General features: G+C 42.2%; 1 protein-coding gene across 5 annotated transcripts in view; it reads left to right on the forward strand.

The window, feature by feature from the left end:
• The first annotated feature begins 761 nt into the window (after positions 1-761).
• The window catches only part of LOC137652693 (E3 ubiquitin-protein ligase RNF19B-like), a 305,828-nt gene continuing 288,055 nt past the window's right edge, over positions 762-18,534 (forward strand). The window contains exon 1 of one of the 5 annotated variants that reach the window (XM_068386125.1): positions 762-925. The gene's annotated coding sequence lies outside the window, so the exon portion shown is untranslated. Of the gene's footprint in view, positions 926-1,054; positions 1,332-9,578; positions 9,655-9,800; positions 9,825-18,534 lie in introns of those variants that run through there. The other 4 variants (XM_068386099.1, XM_068386105.1, XM_068386111.1 and 1 more) reach the window with 4 other exon arrangements.

An 18,534-nucleotide genomic window follows, 5' to 3' on the forward strand; every position in this document is an offset into this window, starting at 1 on the left:
AACGTCAGCCGGGCAAGCCCAACCCCCCACTGTGGTGCCCTACCACAGCAGTAGCCTCCCCAGTAAACAGCTTAAACTCACAGCCCTGGGCGGGGATCGATCTCTTGCCACGCGAATGCAAGGCAAACACGTTACCACTGTACTAGCCAGGAGTAGCTTAGCTTTTAGCTTATATAATAATAATAATAATAATAATAATAATAATAATAATAATAATAATAATAATAATAATAATAATAATAATAATAATAATACCACCGCATTTACACCGTGGTAGGACACGAATCTTTATATGGATTTCCATAGCATTTTAATGATATATAAATGTGCTTAGTACAATAAGCTCTCAAGTATTATTGATTGCACTATGAAAGGGCATCATATACCTTCGGCAGGGAAAAAGTTTGAGCAAATTGTATTACTGATTTCATGTGACACATCAATTTGGTGGGTGTCATGAGTAATAACCTTACATGGACTATAAATAGGCGCTGGGCTAAATATAAAGTAAATACAATCTGTCAATTTTCAATTTACTTAAAGATAATTCCGTTTGAACCGATTACTTATATTTTTCAAATTATAATATTTCACAACACAGTTTGATACCTTTGAAAAATGTTAAACCACAAAAATTTATTTAGAGCAATTTCCACAACACTTCCTCCTTAAAATATATACATCGAATGCTAATATTTTCCTTTTTTACTTCTCCATATTTCTGTATAAGAGTTCGTTTAGTAAACAAATATAAATATTAAAAATTGAAAATAAGATTTTTATACACAAGTGATGTGAAACAAAATAAGTTTAATGTTAGATAGTGTGAAGTGGAACAATGGCGACCGTGATAGAACGTAAATGATTAACTTTCAATTTTTGTATCATCATTTAGGATACTACACATCCAATTTATCAGTTAAATGTAAGTTAATGCAGTGTCCAAAGTTGGTGCTTATATGTTTATGTGTGTAATGTATTTCATGGAAGTGAAGAAAGATCACTAAGAAGATATTCGTGAATTCGCAATAGGGAGAGTTAGTATCCAGTGTTTGGCCTTGGGAAAATTGCTATGTGTGACAGATGTCCAAAATATCAATTGTTTACATCCAAATTGGTGTCAAGGGAAAAGTTCCTGTCAGAAAGTGACCTTTCCCGTGCAATAAGCATTTAATTTTAGTCATAGCCAACGATACCCACAGTATCTGACTACAAACAGATGATTAATAGTACTTGTAACATGCTACCCTAAGCCAGACTCTTGTCTCAACCTGACAATGAAGATCTAGCTTATGGAAGGCCCTGTGCCTTTCCTGCTGTACCCCGGAGAGGTAAATTTATTGTATAGTGTTCTGCCTGCCATAGGTGTCTATAAGGTCTTGCTGCATCTAAAGGTGAACTGTAGACAGTAGAGGCATGAATCGGGAAATGTGTCATCCCTGAGAACTTTTACCTTTTAGTTTTAAGGGTCATTTGTGAACCGAGTTCAGAACGTTATAACTGGTTGACGGACACGAGATCAAACCGAGATCTCGGAATAAGAAGTTGGGCGTGTGTGATTAGGAAAGAAAAGGATGTGCAGAGAACGCGTGGTTTGTTTGCAGGGTAACTAGTGCTAGTAGACATATGGTGTACCTAATGTCCCTTTGTGGGAAGGTACTAAACCTTGTAAACATTTCGTGCTATAATTGTAGAAAGTAAGGGTAAAGTTGTACTGTATTACAGATTCTCATTTTGAACAGAAATTGGTATTGTAGTGTATTACAGGGCAATGTAACCTAGGAAAAAAAATACTTTTTCTTATAGAGAAAATTACGCTCTCTTCGAAAATGACACTCGTTTCCGTCGCAAATGAATAGTTTCAGAAATATACATACATCTATATCCTACGATAATGGGGGACCCCCAGTGGGAACTCGGGGTTTTGGGTGGGGAAAACATACTGGGGGAAACGATATATAATCGTAAAACAAGCCTTTTCTTCTCTTTACATTACCTTCTTGAATGTATAATAAACGGAGGAAAATACAAAACTGTATATCTGGATAAACTTTGGTGACGCCGTTGCAAAGACTGTCTCTTGAAAAACTACAGTAACCAGTGCTGCCAACGTGTAATGTAGATCAAATGTTAGCGTATCATGCTAACATTAGCATTGTTTTTCATTTAATTTTTCTCATTCTACTTGCCCGGTCTAGACGCTCTTGTACGTACGTTTGTACATAGCAGGTTTCGACTTTCTGCGCAAAAACCCCGCCTCTCTGCGCGGAGACTTTTCCTCCACCAATAGGATTTCTTCTTCTCTAATTGTGAAATGTAAGTATTCGTCTCTCTACCAGCTCTGTTCAAGTCTATTACTTGACTAGTTATGTAATACCCTCGTATACATATTACGTTTGACCCCAGTATTACTCGTTTTATTATCCGATACCTTATAAAATCACCTTATTTTATATACCCACCAAATATCTATCATACATTTCATTTTATCTTGCTATATTACTTTTATACATTTTGTTATTACCTTGTCACTCCCAGATTTCACATAAATACTTGCTCTGGACAAGTTTCCCATTCTGTTCATTCATGTTTATTCTCTGGACTCTCTTGCTTTTCCGTTAACCAATCACGAACCCATACGTATGTAAAGTTTGCACAGAGGGGTTAATATTTCCCTACCCCTACCTTTAAACAATCCCTTTTCCGTGGAAACCTTTGCCCAAGTCAGGTCTTTGTTAGTTCAAGTGTCGTCTTTTGCGTATTTTATGATCTAAGTATTAGAAAATTGTATCGTCTTCAGTATTACATACTTGAAAGTATTTTGGTGAATTCCAATGATGATAATTTTCTTAAATCACGTAATGTAATATACCAACTTTTACAGTGTTCCAAGTGCAGTTCTAATCTAAGGCAAAACAGTTAAGACACCACAGTCTCAGTACACTCGGGCACACTTTTCTATTTAGTTTCTCTTCCTCTTGTTTTGTTAAAGTTTTTATAGTTTAAATAGGAAATATTTATTTTGATATTGTTACTCTTCTTAGAATATTTTATTTTACCTTATTTCCTTTCCTCACTGGGCTATTTTCCCTGTTGGGGCCCCTGGGCTTATAGCATCCTGCTTTTCCAACTAATAATAACACTCCCGTGACTTCTAAGTTACGTCGTCACGGTCATAAAAGTAAGTAATTTCTTTAACTTTAATGTGTTAGTTTTATTATATTTTGTTAGAGTTGCGAAGCTCAGCATTACCAATTGCCAATGCATACGAGGGTAATGTTTTATGTTCCTGTGATCGTAAGTGAGGAACAAGAACCATTATAATGTTAGCGTGCGTAGCTCAACATTACCGCTTGCCAGTACATACAAGCTTGATGTTTTATTTTCATGCAAGCGAAGCGAGCTAATGGCGAAACAAGAACCATTATATATAATGTTATGGTAACAGTGCTAACGTTACTGTAACGTGAGTGAAGTGATATAGCAAAGGTCATTATATTGGGTTTGTGACCTGGGAACCTATAGGTTAGGTTAGGTGGGTTTGTTAGGTTCAGTGCCCTTTTTGTACTTTTTATATGTTGTGTAAAAGTTATATGGAAAAATTATTTAAAATACGTATGGAAATATCTAACATTACTATTGCTAGTAATGTCACCGTACCATTGGTAACTCTGTGTATCATTCGTAATATGGAGAATTTTACCGTTCTCAGTAAATACCTGAGGTTTGTGACCTGTCATACTACTAGGTTAGGTTAGGTGGGTTTGTTAGGTTCTGTGCCCTTTTTGTACTTTTTATACATTGAGTAAAACTTATATTGGAAAAATTATTTAAAATACGCATGGAAATATCTAGCATTGCTATCGTTAATGTCATCGTGCCGTTGGTAACTCTGTGTACCATACGTCAACGTTGGTAACACTGTGTATCATTGGTAACGTTGCTAATGTTATCGTTCGCAGTACATTCGTAAGAGAAGTGGTACCGTTGAACAAGTGCTTATATTTAAATATTTTAACACGACATATATGACAACAGTGATTATATTTAACCATTTTAACAGAAAATATATGTTTTCCTGTAGGAAATAACGTGATTTAACCGGTTTTCACCTTCATTTCATCCGTAATAACAGCAACCAACTCGGCAACTTAAAGTTAGCCTAATTGGTTGATCTGTTTGTTTACGGTTGAAATGAACGTCAAATTCGGTTAAATCACGTTATTTACTATAGGAAAACATATTTTCTGTTCGAAATCACACCCTGTAATACAATGCAAATTTACCCAGAAATTATATTTGTTCCGTAACCGAAATACAAACCACGCTATTTAAATAGGGTATTACTTTCGACGTAGCTGAAATGACGAGCCATTAGAATTTCAATGAGGGTAGGGGTAGCTAGCTACCCCTCCCCCCTCACACACCGGTGAACTAGTTTACTTTGCTTTTGGCTCGGGTGATGACCAGACGTGTCTGCTCCCACCCTCGCTTTGACAGCCATTAATGCTTTTTGTCTTTTACTTATATGTAAACATTCTTTATGTTTATGTATATATTTGTGTATAGAAATACAGTATAGTAAGTTTCCTTTTCAGTGTTTGTGCCGTGTTTGTAGTGTACGACATCGTCACCGGCGTAGTGCCAGGCCACCACGGTTCACGTCATGGGGTGCGGCCTCTCCCTTGGTCCTTCGGTTGTTCCTTCGGCTTCCGATATTCGGCCGCCGTGGGGAATTGTCTTCGCCGGACTTTCTTCATTCATCTGTTTTCTTCGCTGTTCCTCCTTTCCTACGGGGAACTTGGATTCTCAGCGAAGGGAATGTGGGAGTTTAGATTGACTACGGTTTCTCTCTCTACTCGAGGTCGTTCACCTTTTACAGTACTACGACTACGTACTATTACGGAAGCTTCTTTCCCGTGCGGGTTGGGTTGCTTTTCCGTTTATTTGTCTCAATTATTTTTAATGAAATCTAATTGTACTGTATTTTTTTAACTTGTGAGCATTCTGGGAGAACACTTCCCTTCGGGAGTCAGTGGTTCTTACTTTTTGTGAACATTCTTAGATGAATTACATAATTATAATTCTGTTATAATTCTGTTTTTGTTATAGTTCTCCACCCTCCCCCTTCTCCCGTGAATGTCAGTGGGGGAGGAGGGCGCATACTCAATTTGTAATTCTTATGTTTTCTATTCGCTCGGGGTTTCTCTTCGGAGTTCCCCTGGGGGAATATCTGTTAACTAATTATTTATTTTATTTTTCCAGTTAACGATGCAGTCCTGTTCTTGACCTACCTTTAGTTCAGTCTCGAGTCCTGGAGTGGAGACCTAGTCTCACTGACCAGATGAATATCATAGAGAGGGAACCATCCTCCATTCCTGAGTCACCTCAGAATACAAACCCTTTCCTACATTCTGATGGTGGATTAAAATACCGGTCAGAGCTCGAGGCTGAAGTGGCACAGTCAGGTATATCTAACCTGAACGTTACATCACTGTTTGGGTCGCCCGAAACACAACGTTGCCCCGAGTCATCGCCTGATTTTTCGGGATTTTTATTGTCCTCTTCTGAGTCTACGGATTATGTCTCTGGTTTACCTCAAAGTGTGTCGATCACCCGCAGATACCAACTCTTATGCGAGGTTATCGATCGATTAAAGACACCCAGCCTGTATCTGGAGAGTCGCCGGCTTACCCTGTCTCCTGTGCTGCGAGATATTAATATGGCTCGCCAGCAGATTGCTGAATCCCGGCGCATGTCCCGAGACAGAATTTTGAGACTCAGAAGAAGAACTATAAATCTCCCACTGAATTAATCTTGGTACAGTTTTTAAAGGAAGTTTTGATAATAATTACCCTTTTTTCTTCTTATTAGTTATATTTTAATTCCCACATTGGATATCTGAAAGGCTGAGAAAGGGACACGTGGTGTGAGGAAATATTTATTTAGTCACGGTTTCTGTAACTATTGCATTAGTGTTGTACTGAAAATTGACCTTGACCGTGACAGTTATAATAAATTCAATAAATTGCTTTTATCATGTAATACCTGTAGTCCAAAATCAATGAGTTTTGTATGCTTTAAAATTGGTTTTGGACTGCAATGACTAAATTTTTTTCATGATAGATCCTGAATGTATTCCTGTAATACTTAAATGTTTTTGTAAATTTAATGAAATTGTTACATTGTATATTATTGAAGCATTGTTGGGAGTAATAGACGGTAATCAAATTTTTTGTTTTCAAGTACTGTTTCCATATTGTCTGATAGTTTGTCTATTCCTATCGCTTTTTGTTAAATCGTGAGTCTGTGGAAAAAAATATAGTGTACCTAAATTAAATTCATGTAATTTGATATGTAACTGAAGGAAGGGATGATGAATTAAATCTTTAGTTGATCATCCTACCTTTTTCCTGAGTTTATTTTCTGCAAGGTAATTTTTTTTTCACTTGAATGTACAGAGTTTGTGTGGGGTGTTGCTGTCAGTTATGAGGCATTTTTGTTTGGATGGGCTTGAGGGCTAATGGGGGGGGGGGAATGGAATAAAATGTGTTTGTATCTGTGAAAGCTTAGTAGATTTGTACTGTATGAAAGTCATTTTTTTTATACCTATATATATATATATATATATATATATATACGTATATATGTATATATATATACAGGGTATATATATATATATATATATATTTATATTTATATCCCTCTGTGCCCATATAAAAAAATGCTTGTATTTGTTATTATCTTATTTCCAGGTATTGATAGATACATAATCAAGGTATTGACAGCAGCCCCCTACACTCAGTAGGGAGTGTAAGGGAGAGAGAATTAGGATATTCTCTAGAGAGATTAGAGTATTGCCTGTTGCTTGTGTGCAGTGGTCTATTTAACTGTTATAACTGAAGGTCTGCAATGACTCATGGATGCCTTCATCGTCAAACTGATAAGGGCTATCTTGGAAAAGAGATTTTGATGACAGGGAATCCTGCCGATTAGAGATCTGAGACTCCTGATGAAAATAAAAAAGGTTTATGGTGACGGAGTTTTCCATATTCATGATATGAGTGAGATGAGGGACAAGAATTAAATTATGGTATGTTAGAGTCCTGCGATCAAGGGAAAAACTGTATTTAGGTGTTGTATTAAGTAAAGTGCAGTATTTTTCATATTTTCCCATCAATGTGATGTCAACACTTCTGAAAGCTTACAGAAACTTTAGTGTAAGAATGAATTGTGTGATGTGATTGTAAGTAATGAGGGAAGACAGACACTGGCCCTCAGCTGTATTTTGGCATGCCATTCTTCAGTTTTAGCTGCCGTTCTTCAAAGCAGATTTGACGGCAGAGCATGACTGGTCAATATTAAGGCCATTGATTATTAACATTGGAGAAGTTTTCAGTAAAGAATTCGGACATTGTGGGTTCTGCAGTCATGTTTTGTTAGGATTTTAATGTTCCGTTTTGTAACTGTGTGGTGATATATCTTGCATGCAGCTTAGTATTTTTTTCTCTTGCTGGTACAATATGCAAAAGGGATGTTAATTTTGCCTTTGACTATCTTAACTGATATATTAATGTATTCTTAATAGTTTAATTTTCAAATAAATATTTTCCTTGTGTTTTATGAATAGAGCATATCATTCCAGTTCCTTACACCAATGTGCCCCCCTTCCCTAGCCAATGTTTTTTAAGATCTCTTAAGTACAGTAATTTATCATAATTCTTTCCTCCCACAGTGTGTTCCTTTATTAATTATAATATTCCCTTTCACTTAATGTTCTTATACCTTTACTTATAATCAGCAAGCGAAAGGAAAGGTATGATAAATAACAAGGTTCAAGCTGGGTCCCCTTGCCAAGTATAAATCAAGGGGTGGTGCCCAGAGCTCCGTTCTCTTGACCTGTTACTTAGGTTTTTTTGGGTATTACACCATTGTATATTTGTTGTGTAGTGAACGTTGGGTTGTGGTCGGCATTCGGACACTAGGCAGTTCGGGTGCTACCTCTGGCCACAGTCCGCAAACCACTACAACATCCTCGTCTTCCTCTTTGGAGGATCCTGCCCAGCCTGCCTCTTTTGGTTCCCGACCTTCGCTTCCGTCATTGGCTTCCTAGCGAACTTCAGTTCTTTTTTCGCCTGCAAAGGATCATTCTCGATCTCCTCCTGAGTATGTGTCTCCTCACGAGGGTCACATTTCTCCGCCTGAGCTCCAGCTACAGTTCATCGGCAGCGTTCTCCGTTTCGTTAGGCTTATGCTCAATGTTCACCTGCTCGTCAGTTTCACTATCAACCTTCAAGGCGACCGTCCTGTCAGCTCGTGGATCGCCTAGCCATCGCCCGTAGCTGACGACTCGTTCAACTTCTCTTAAATCGCCTGCTACGCTCAAATCGCTTGCAGTTCGATAATCTCCTGCTTGTTCATCCTCTTGTGCTGGCGACAGCCGCCAGTTCTTACTTGTTTCTCTCGGAAATTGCCTGCTACTTGTGAACCTCTTGCAGCTCGACAATCGCCTGGTGTTCCAACTGTTCGAAATTGCCTACTCGTCAGCGTCACGAACTTCGATTACGAACTAACACTTACGAATGTTACCTTACCTGATTAAGCTTTACTTTAGTGATAGTACTGTACATATATTACAGTAATATTCATTACAGTATCAGCAAGCGTTGTATTAGATAGGAACATAATATTTGTATTTTCACAATATAGTATTTACCTATAAGTGTGACGATGACTAGTGTTATATGTACCGCAGTCTTACATACACGAGTGTACATATACTGTACTGTACTACAGTATACACTTGCTGAAATATGTTCATACCGTAATATAATTCTTATACTGTGATAAAAAGCAAGTAAAGACATAGGACATGGATTACTTAGTGTATTATTCCACCGCACGAAGGCACTTGGCAGTGAGTTGTTAGATTAGGAGTTAACCCACCCTTGGGCAGGAAGTATTCACTGATTCTCGCTTTTCTCCCCGTCTGTTACCTAACCCCAGCGAATACAGAAAGCTGACTGTATACCATATTAGTGACTGGTACTTTTAAAAAACATTGAAAAGGTGGAAAAGTAAAATTATATATAGAAATAAAAAGCTCCCGTAACTTAAAAAACTATCAAACCAATTTTTGTCAAATCATCATTTTATATGATATTCTCACAAAGTGTCGGAATTTAATTACACTATTCCTTATAAAGACGTTGTACACGTATGATCTTGAAATGGAGAATTTGAATGCCAAAGAAGGGTAATAGGTTAAAGTTGCTGAGAACGTTAGCATACAGTAATATATTTTAGATTTTAAGGGTGAAAAATTTGGATTTTATCTCTCTCTCTCTCTCTCTCTCTCTCTCTCTCTCTCTCTCTCTCTCTCTCTCTCTCTCTCTCTCTCTCTCTCTGTGTGTGTGTGTGTGGTACATGACAATTAAGTAAAATGTCTTGCATGCTTAGGCCTTGAGGTGGATAACCTTATTTCTGAGCTATCAGTTACAGAGGCTTTATGTCACTATCTCAATTTGTTTACTGCATTGGCGTAATGTTATCTTGAGATCTGATAAGCGCATTTTGTGTGACTGTATAAGCTATTAGTGAATGACGACAAAATATCTAATGGCCCTGGAAGTGTTTTACCTTAGGAAATGTTAAGTTAGTCTTGAGATTACGAGTACTGTAATCACGGTGCCCTGTTTAAGAAGCTAATACTGTACTGTATACAGTTTTTTAGTGTTATTTTTGTGGTCATGCATTTGGCCAACAGTTGTTTAACATAGTACTGTATGCTTAATATCTCTCCTTTCACTAGTAGATAATTCAAAGTGAGTACTGTGTATAATATTGCTTTAATAACAAGATGGAAGTAACTTGGTTGTTTCAAAATGTACTGCAAAATAATCCAGTTAGAAAATTAACTGTTGTAAAACTTTGTTATAGGATTGGAATTTAATAGGGATGAGAAATTTAGCCACATGAAAAGGTTGGAAATGGACTTCTGTTTGTTTCTACGAGAATAGAACCCCTTATCATTTAATGGTTCAGGTCTTGGCGCACTTTTTTTTCTGACCATATAGAAGAAATATAGGTGGGCATCGCAACAATGTATGGCTGCACCATGCTTCCACCTCTGCATCAGCAAGGCAATGCTAGTGTCATGTCGTCACTTTGCTTTAGGTTACCATAGCAAGCGGATGCTTGTTTGCTTTGTTTTGAGGTCATGACTCAAATGAGAGCTAAACAGTGCTTACGAGAATTTTTGATGGTCTTGAAGGTTGCCATTGCTGCACCTTCATGAGCCATATAGAGGTTGATTCCCATCCTTTAGGCTATATGAGCAGGAATAAAGGTGTGATGTGTTTTCTGCTTACGAGATTCACAAAATGGAGACCTCACAGTGGGGATGATGCTGTATATAAACATATAAGAAGGAGGCTGGAAAGATTTGTTCTCCAGCTTTTATAGGCTATGTGTAATATTTTTTTTCAATATTAATCTTACCCGATGATCATGTAGCTGTCAACTCCGTTGCCCGACAGAAATCTACGGTCGGGATACGCCAGCGATCGCTATCCAGGTGGGGGTGTACACAACAGCGCCATCTGTGAGTAGGTACTCAAGTACTTCTTGTCAACAAAAACTCAATTTTTCCTCTGTCGTGCCGCCGGCAAGACCTACTTGGATACGCTGTTGATTTTGGAGTCTTTGTTCACGATTTGGTGATGTATTTGCTCTAAAGTTATAGCCTTCGCTATTCAGGAAGCTTTCTCATTAGCTTAGCAAGCTTTTGGAATTAATTTAGATTAATTGGTAACGAACTTTGCTAGATTTTGGAATTCCCCCTTGTCTACTTCTAAATTCAAGATGTCTGACCAGTCTCAAGTACCTAAGTACAGGCAGTGTAGCTTTAGGACTTGTACTAGGCGTCTTCCGAAGGCCTCTATAGATCCTCACACCGTATGTTCCAATTGTAGGGGTAAATCCTGTCAATTGGAAGATCGATGTGGGGAATGTGCTGGGCTTTCGGAATTCGATTTTAATGAATTCCTTAGATATGCACATAGGTTAGAGAAGGAGAGAAATAGGAGGAGTTCTTCTCGCTCTGTGGATTTTTCCTCTCCCCATGCCCCTCAACCTTTTCCTTCCCCTGTGGTGGTGACTCCCGAACCTGCTACGAGTGCTCAGCCTGGTATGGCGGATATGTTGCGTGCCATTCAGGCTCTCGGTGACAAAGTGGAGTCATTGGCTAATGACCGTAATCAGCTCTTGGCAGATGTCAGAGAGCTGAAAGCGAAAAGTGCAGTGGGAAGTGTTAGTGCTAGTGATGTGCAAAGTGTCAGTGTCAGTGTTGCGCATGAGGGTACATCTGTGCGTGCCAGTCGTCCTCCCAGTCCGGGACCTCTTGCAAGCTCCCAACCCCAGGGGAGAAGCAATGTCGAAGGACCAAAGGGTTCGGCAGGCCTTGATCGGCGCACGGATGTATCCTCAGTGGTTGCGGACGTATCTGTTAAGGATCGTCCCATCCACATACAGACGAATGAGCCCTTACATTCCTCGTCTGTGGAAGAGGTTTCCAGGAGGAAACGGTGGACCAAGGTCTCACGACCGCTCAAGCGTAAGGTCCCTTCCGAGCTAGTCCAACGGCCCAGGTGTAGCCACTGGGTCAGTTCGGACTCGCCGCAGTCATCTGATGACTGCACACCTCCCAAGAGAGGTAGAGTGGTCCCTCAACAGGCTACTGCTCCGTCTGTTGTTGCTCCAACCACAGTAGACCCTAAGTGGTCCATGCTGCAGACTATGCAGTCTCAGCTTGCTGCATTCATGCAGGAGTATGATGCTGAGAAGGCTCCTGTTAACCTACAACCCGCCGAGGTTGTGCGCTCAGCAGATACTGCGGCTGCCTGCTCCCACACTCCACCTGTGAGAGCTCCACCACCGATGCGCAGTCCACCCTGCCAGACGCATGTTCTTGCTGCACCATCTGCTAACATGCGTGAGCTGCCGCATCAGGAGTTGCCGGGTTCCAGCACTATGCGGCATTCTCCTCAGCCCATGCAGCATGCTCCGCATACCATGCAGCATGAGCCGCATACCTTACAGCATGCTCTGCATACCATACCGCATGCTCCTCATCCCACCGCAGACCCTCCCACTCACCAGCCCTCTGCTTTTGTTGTTGCCAGCTCGCAGACCGGCCAGCAGCGGCATGATGTTGGATCCGCAGGTACGCATGCACCCGTACTGCCGGATTCAGCCGTTCAGCTTTCTGCTCTGCCTTTACCTCTTACAACTCAGCTTTCGGATGATGATGTATCGGATGATGAAGCTGCACATCTGGATGAGCCTCACTCTGATTTTGAAGGGCCCAAGTCTACTGCTCCCTCCTTAGACTTTCGTAAAGTCCTTGCCTTGTTCAGGGACTTGTATCCTGAGCAGTTTGTGTCTGCAACCCCTCGTTCTCCTCCCTCCGAGTTTGCTCTGGGCATGCAGTCTGCTGCGCCTGCCTTCACCAAGCTTGTTCTCGCCAGATCATCTAAGAGAGCTTTGAGGGTTATGGGGGACTGGTTGCAGTCCAAGAAGCAACTGGGAAGGACTTCTTTCGTCTTTCCGCCTCCCAAGCTTGCTTCTAAGTCGAGCGTCTGGTATGCCACGGGAGAGGAACCCGGCTTGGGGGTTCCTGCCTCTGCCCAGGCCGACTTCTCAAGTCTGGTTGACTCTCCCCGCAGGTTGGCTATGAGACGTTCGAAGATCTGCTGGTCCTTTTCCGATTTAGATCATCTGTTGAAGGGAGTCTTTCGTGCCTTCGAGATATTCAACTTCCTCGATTGGTGTTTGGGAGCCTTAAGCAGGAAGACTTCCCCTTCAGATAAGGACTCGGCCATGCTGATCATGTCTAGCATGGACAAAGCAATTCGGGATGGGTCTGGTGAACTTGCGGCTTCGTATGTATCAGGAGTCCTTAAGAAGAGAGAACATCTTTGCTCCTTCTTATCAGCTGGTATCACTCCTTGCCAGAAGTCAGAGTTGTTGTTTGCTCCTCTCTCCAAGTGTCTGTTTCCGGAGGAGCTGATTAAGGGGATGGCTGCCTCACTTATCCAGAAGGATACTCATGATCTTATGGCATCTTCTGCACGTAAGGCTAAATCCTTACCTTCCGTGCCTAGACCCTTCCGCCCTGCAGCAGTTGACACACCTGCTTCTAGGTTCATCCCGCCCTTTCGTGGCAGAGCCTCCAGCAGAGGAGGTACCCGTGCAGACAGTCACCGGGGCAAGTCCAAGAAGGGTTCCAAGTCCGCAAAAGGCAAGTTTTGACTGCCTTCCTCTCCAGACAGCAGTAGGAGCCAGACTCAAGACCTTCTGGCAAGCTTGGGAGAGCAGAGGTGCAGACGCTCAGTCTGTGAAGTGGCTAAGGGAGGGTTACAGAATTCCGTTCTGCCGCAGTCCCCCTCTAGCTACGTCTCCCATCAACCTCTCTCCCAACTACAAGGAGAAGGACAAGAGGCTAGCGTTGCAACAAGAGGTGTCGCTCTTGCTACAAAAGGAAGCGGTGGTCATAGTCCGGGATCATCAATCCCCGGGCTTTTACAACCGTCTCTTCCTGGTAGCCAAGAAGACAGGAGGTTGGAGACCGGTGCTGGACGTCAGTGCTCTCAATGCTTTTGTCACCAAGCAGACGTTCACGATGGAGACGACGAAGTCGGTCCTAGCAGCGGTCAGGCAGGAGGACTGGATGGTCTCGTTAGACCTGAAAGACGCGTACTTTCACGTCCCCATCCATCCAGACTCCCAACCTTTCCTAAGATTCGTCTTTGGAAAGGTTGTGTACCAGTTCCAAGCCCTGTGCTTTGGCCTAAGCACGGCACCTCTTGTGTTTACCAGACTGATGAGGAATATTGCGAAATTCCTTCACTTGGCAGACATCAGAGCCTCCCTCTATTTAGACGACTGGCTTTTAAGAGCTCCCACAAGTCGTCGCTGTCTGGAGAATCTCAGATGGACTATGGATCTGACCAAGGAACTGGGCCTCCTGGTCAATTTAGAGAAGTCCCAGCTCGTCCCATCCCAGACCATTGTTTACCTGGGTATGGAGATTCAGAGTCGAGCTTTTCGGGCTTTTCCGTCGGCCCCAAGGATCAATCAAGCCCTAGAATGCATCCAGAGCATGCTGAGAAGGAACCGATACTCAGTCAGGCAGTGGATGAGTCTAACAGGGACACTTTCATCGCTGGCCCTGTTCATCGAGTTAGGGAGACTCCACCTCCGCCCCCTTCAGTATTATCTAGCTGCTCACTGGATAAAGGACATGACGCTAGAGACGGTCTCAGTTCCTGTTTCCGAAGAGATGAGGTCTACTCTAACGTGGTGGAAGAACAGCATTCTTCTCAAGGAAGGTCTACCATTAGCTGTTCAGACCCCCGACCACCGTCTCTTCTCGGACGCATCGGACACGGGCTGGGGTGCGACACTGGACGGACAGGAATGCTCGGGCACATGGAATCAGGAGCAAAGGACACTTCACATCAATTGCAAGGAGTTGTTGGCGGTTCATCTGGCCTTGATAAACTTCAAGTCCCTCCAGCTAAACAAGGTGGTGGAGGTGAACTCCGACAACACCACAGCCTTGGCTTACATCTCCAAGCAGGGAGGGACTCATTCGAGGAAGTTGTTCGAGATCGCAAGGGACCTCCTCATTTGGTCAAAAGATCGAAGGCTCACGCTGGTAACGAGGTTCATTCAGGGCGATATGAATGTCATGGCAGATCGCCTCAGCCGGAAGGGTCAGGTCATCCCCACAGAGTGGACCCTTCACAAGAATGTTTGCAGCAGACTATGGGCCCTGTGGGGTCAGCCAACCATAGATCTATTCGCTACCTCGATGACCAAGAGGCTCCCGTTGTATTGTTCTCCGATTCCAGACCCAGCAGCAGTTCACGTGGATGCCTTTCTGCTGGATTGGTCCCATCTCGACCTGTATGCGTTCCCGCCGTTCAAGATTGTCAACAGGGTACTTCAGAAGTTCGCCTCTCACAAAGGGACACGGCTGACGTTGGTTGCTCCCCTCTGGCCCGCGAGAGAATGGTTCACCGAGGTACTGCAATGGCTAGTCGACGTTCCCAGGACTCTTCCTCTAAGAGTGGACCTTCTGCGTCAACCTCACGTAAAGAAGGTACACCCAAACCTCCACGCTCTTCGTCTGACTGCCTTCAGACTATCGAAAGACTCTCTAGAGCTAGAGGCTTTTCGAAGGAGGCAGCCAGAGCGATTGCCAGAGCAAGGAGGACATCCACTCTCAGAGTCTATCAGTCTAAATGGGAAGTCTTCCGAAGCTGGTGCAAGGCCAATGCAGTTTCCTCAACCAGTACCACTGTAACCCAGATTGCTGACTTCCTGTTACATCTAAGGAACGTAAGATCCCTATCAGCTCCTACGATCAAGGGTTACAGAAGTATGTTGGCAGCGGTTTTCCGCCACAGAGGCTTGGATCTTTCCACCAACAAAGATCTACAGGACCTCCTTAGGTCTTTTGAGACCTCAAAGGAACGTCGGTTGTCCACTCCAGGCTGGAATCTAGACGTGGTCTTAAGGTTCCTAATGTCACCAAGATTTGAACCGCTCCAATCAGCCTCTTTTAAGGACCTCACATTAAAAACTCTTTTCCTCGTGTGCTTAGCAACAGCTAAAAGAGTAAGTGAGATCCACGCCTTCAGCAGGAACATAGGTTTCACATCTGAAACGGCTACATGTTCCTTGCAGCTCGGTTTTTTGGCTAAAAACGAGCTTCCTTCCCGTCCTTGGCCTAAGTCGTTCGAGATCCCAAGCCTGTCCAACTTGGTGGGGAACGAACTAGAGAGAGTACTTTGCCCAGTTAGAGCTCTAAGGTACTATTTAAGAAGGTCAAAGCCATTACGAGGACAATCAGAAGCTTTATGGTGTGCTATCAAGAAGCCTTCTCTACCGATGTCTAAGAACGCAGTTTCTTACTACATCAGGCTTCTGATTAGAGAAGCACATTCTCATCTGAAGGAAGAAGACCTTGCTTTGCTGAAGGTAAGGACACATGAAGTGAGAGCTGTGGCTACTTCAGTGGCCTTCAAACAGAACCGTTCTCTGCAGAGTGTTATGGATGCAACCTATTGGAGGAGCAAGTCAGTGTTCGCATCATTCTATCTCAAAGATGTCCAGTCTCTTTACGAGAACTGCTACACCCTGGGACCATTCGTAGCAGCGAGTGCAGTAGTAGGTGAGGGCTCAGCCACTACATTCCCATAATCCCATAACCTTTTTAACCTTTCTCTTGAATACTTTTTATTGTTGTTCTTTTTTATTGTTGTTCTTTGGGTTGTACGGTCGGCTAAGAAGCCTTCCGCATCCTGGTTGATTTGGCGGGTGGTCAAATTCTTTCTTGAGAAGCGCCTAGGTTAGAGGTTGTGATGAGGTCCTTTAGTATGGGTTGCAGCCCTTTATACTTCAGCACCTAGGAGTCGTTCAGCATCCTAAGAGGACCGCTAGGCTCAGTAAGGAAGACGTACTTAAAAAAGGCAGAGTAATGGTTCAAGTCGACTTCCTTACCAGGTACTTATTTATTTTATATTTGTTATTTTGAATAACTGATAAAATGAAATACGGGATACTTAGCTTCTTTGTTAACATGTATGCTGGTCTCCACCCACCACCCTGGGTGTGAATCAGCTACATGATCATCGGGTAAGATTAATATTGAAAAATGTTATTTTCATTAGTAAAATAAATTTTTGAATATACTTACCCGATGATCATGAATTAAAGAACCCGCCCTTCCTCCCCATAGAGAACCAGTGGACCGAGGAGAAAATTGAGTTCTTGTTGACAAGAAGTACTTGAGTACCTACTCACAGATGGCGCTGTTGTGTACACCCCCACCTGGATAGCGATCGCTGGCGTATCCCGACCGTAGATTTCTGTCGGGCAACGGAGTTGACAGCTACATGATCATCGGGTAAGTATATTCAAAAATTTATTTTACTAATGAAAATAACATTTTAATGATACAGTATATGTTTATTTTAATTTTATACAGCTTTTCCACCTCAAAAAGAAAAGAAACATGCCCTTCTTTTCTGGCTCTGATCCATATCTATCCGATTCCATATCTTCAGATACAAATACCTATACAGTAGTCCATTTCTTTTAGTGAGTCATATTTGCACCGACTCGCAACGGTGCCCTTTTAGCTCGGAAAAGTTTCCTGATCACTGATTGGTTGGACAAGATAATTCTAACTAATCAGCGACCAGGAAACTTTTCCGAGCTAAAAGGGCACCGTTGCGAGTCGGTGCAAATATGACTCGCTAAAAGAAATGGACTATAGTGTGCTAAGCTCGCGTGATCAGATCTTTACTTCAGATTTAGGAGTCGGGTAGACTTCTGTACCAGAAATTTTTTCCTGTTCATATGGAGCTGGGGGGAGAGTGACTGCTCCCTGCACTCTAGTTTTGGGGTGTTTGAATGTGCGTGGATGTAGTACGATAGAGAGTAAAAGATGTGAGATTGGAAGTATGTTTAGAAGTAGAAGGATGGATGTATTGGCCTTGTGTGAGACAAAGATGAAAGGAAAGGGTGAAGTGATGTTTGGTGAAATGTCTGGTAGAGTGTCTGGGATTGAAAGGGGAAGAGCGAGAGAGGGTGTGGCTTTATTGCTGAGTGAATGGATGACAGGTAAAGTAGTGGAATGGAAGGAGATATCATCTAGGTTAATGTGGGTAAGGGTTAGGTTGGGTAGGGAATGTTGGGCGTTTGTCCGTGCGTATGGGCCAGGTAGTGAGAAAAGTGAAGAAGAGCCTAATGAGTTCTGGAATGAATTAACTAGGTGTGTAGAAGGACTGGGTAGAAGGAATTATGTAGTTGTCATGGGTGACTTAAATGCTAGAATGGGTACTGGAGAGGTAGAAGGTGTCATTGGGAAGTATGGCGTACCAGGTGCAAATGAGAGTGGTGAGAGACTGGTAGATATGTGTGTTGAACAAGAGATGGTAATAAGTGCTAGCTTTTTTAAAAAGAAAGATAAAAATAAGTATACATGGGTAAGAGTGGCAAATGGAAGAGTAGTAGAAAGGGCATTAATGCATTATGTGTTGATAACTAAAAGAATGTTTGGAAGATTGAAAGACGTGCATGTGTTTAGGGGTATGGCTAATGGTATGTCTGATCATTTTTTGGTGGAAGGAAAATTATTTGTAGCAAAAGAGTGGGGGAATAGAGTAGGTGGATGTAAAAGGGAGCTAGTGAGGGTTGAAGAACTAATACAACCGGGGGTAAAAAGTAAATATCAGGAAAGGTTGAAAATGGCATATGACGAGGTGAGAGTAAGAGAAACTGGTAATTTAGAGGAGGAGTGGAAGTTAGTAAAAGAAAATTTTGTTGGGATTGCAAGTGATGTATGTGGCAAGAAAGTTGTTGGAGGCAGCATGAGGAAGGGCAGTGAATGGTGGAATGAAGGAGTGAAGGTAAAAGTGGAAGAGAAAAAGAGGGCTTTTGAAGAATGGCTGCAGAAGTATG

The sequence above is a fragment of the Palaemon carinicauda genome, chromosome 1, assembly GCF_036898095.1.
Source record: "Palaemon carinicauda isolate YSFRI2023 chromosome 1, ASM3689809v2, whole genome shotgun sequence".
NCBI lineage: Eukaryota > Metazoa > Arthropoda > Malacostraca > Decapoda > Palaemonidae > Palaemon > Palaemon carinicauda.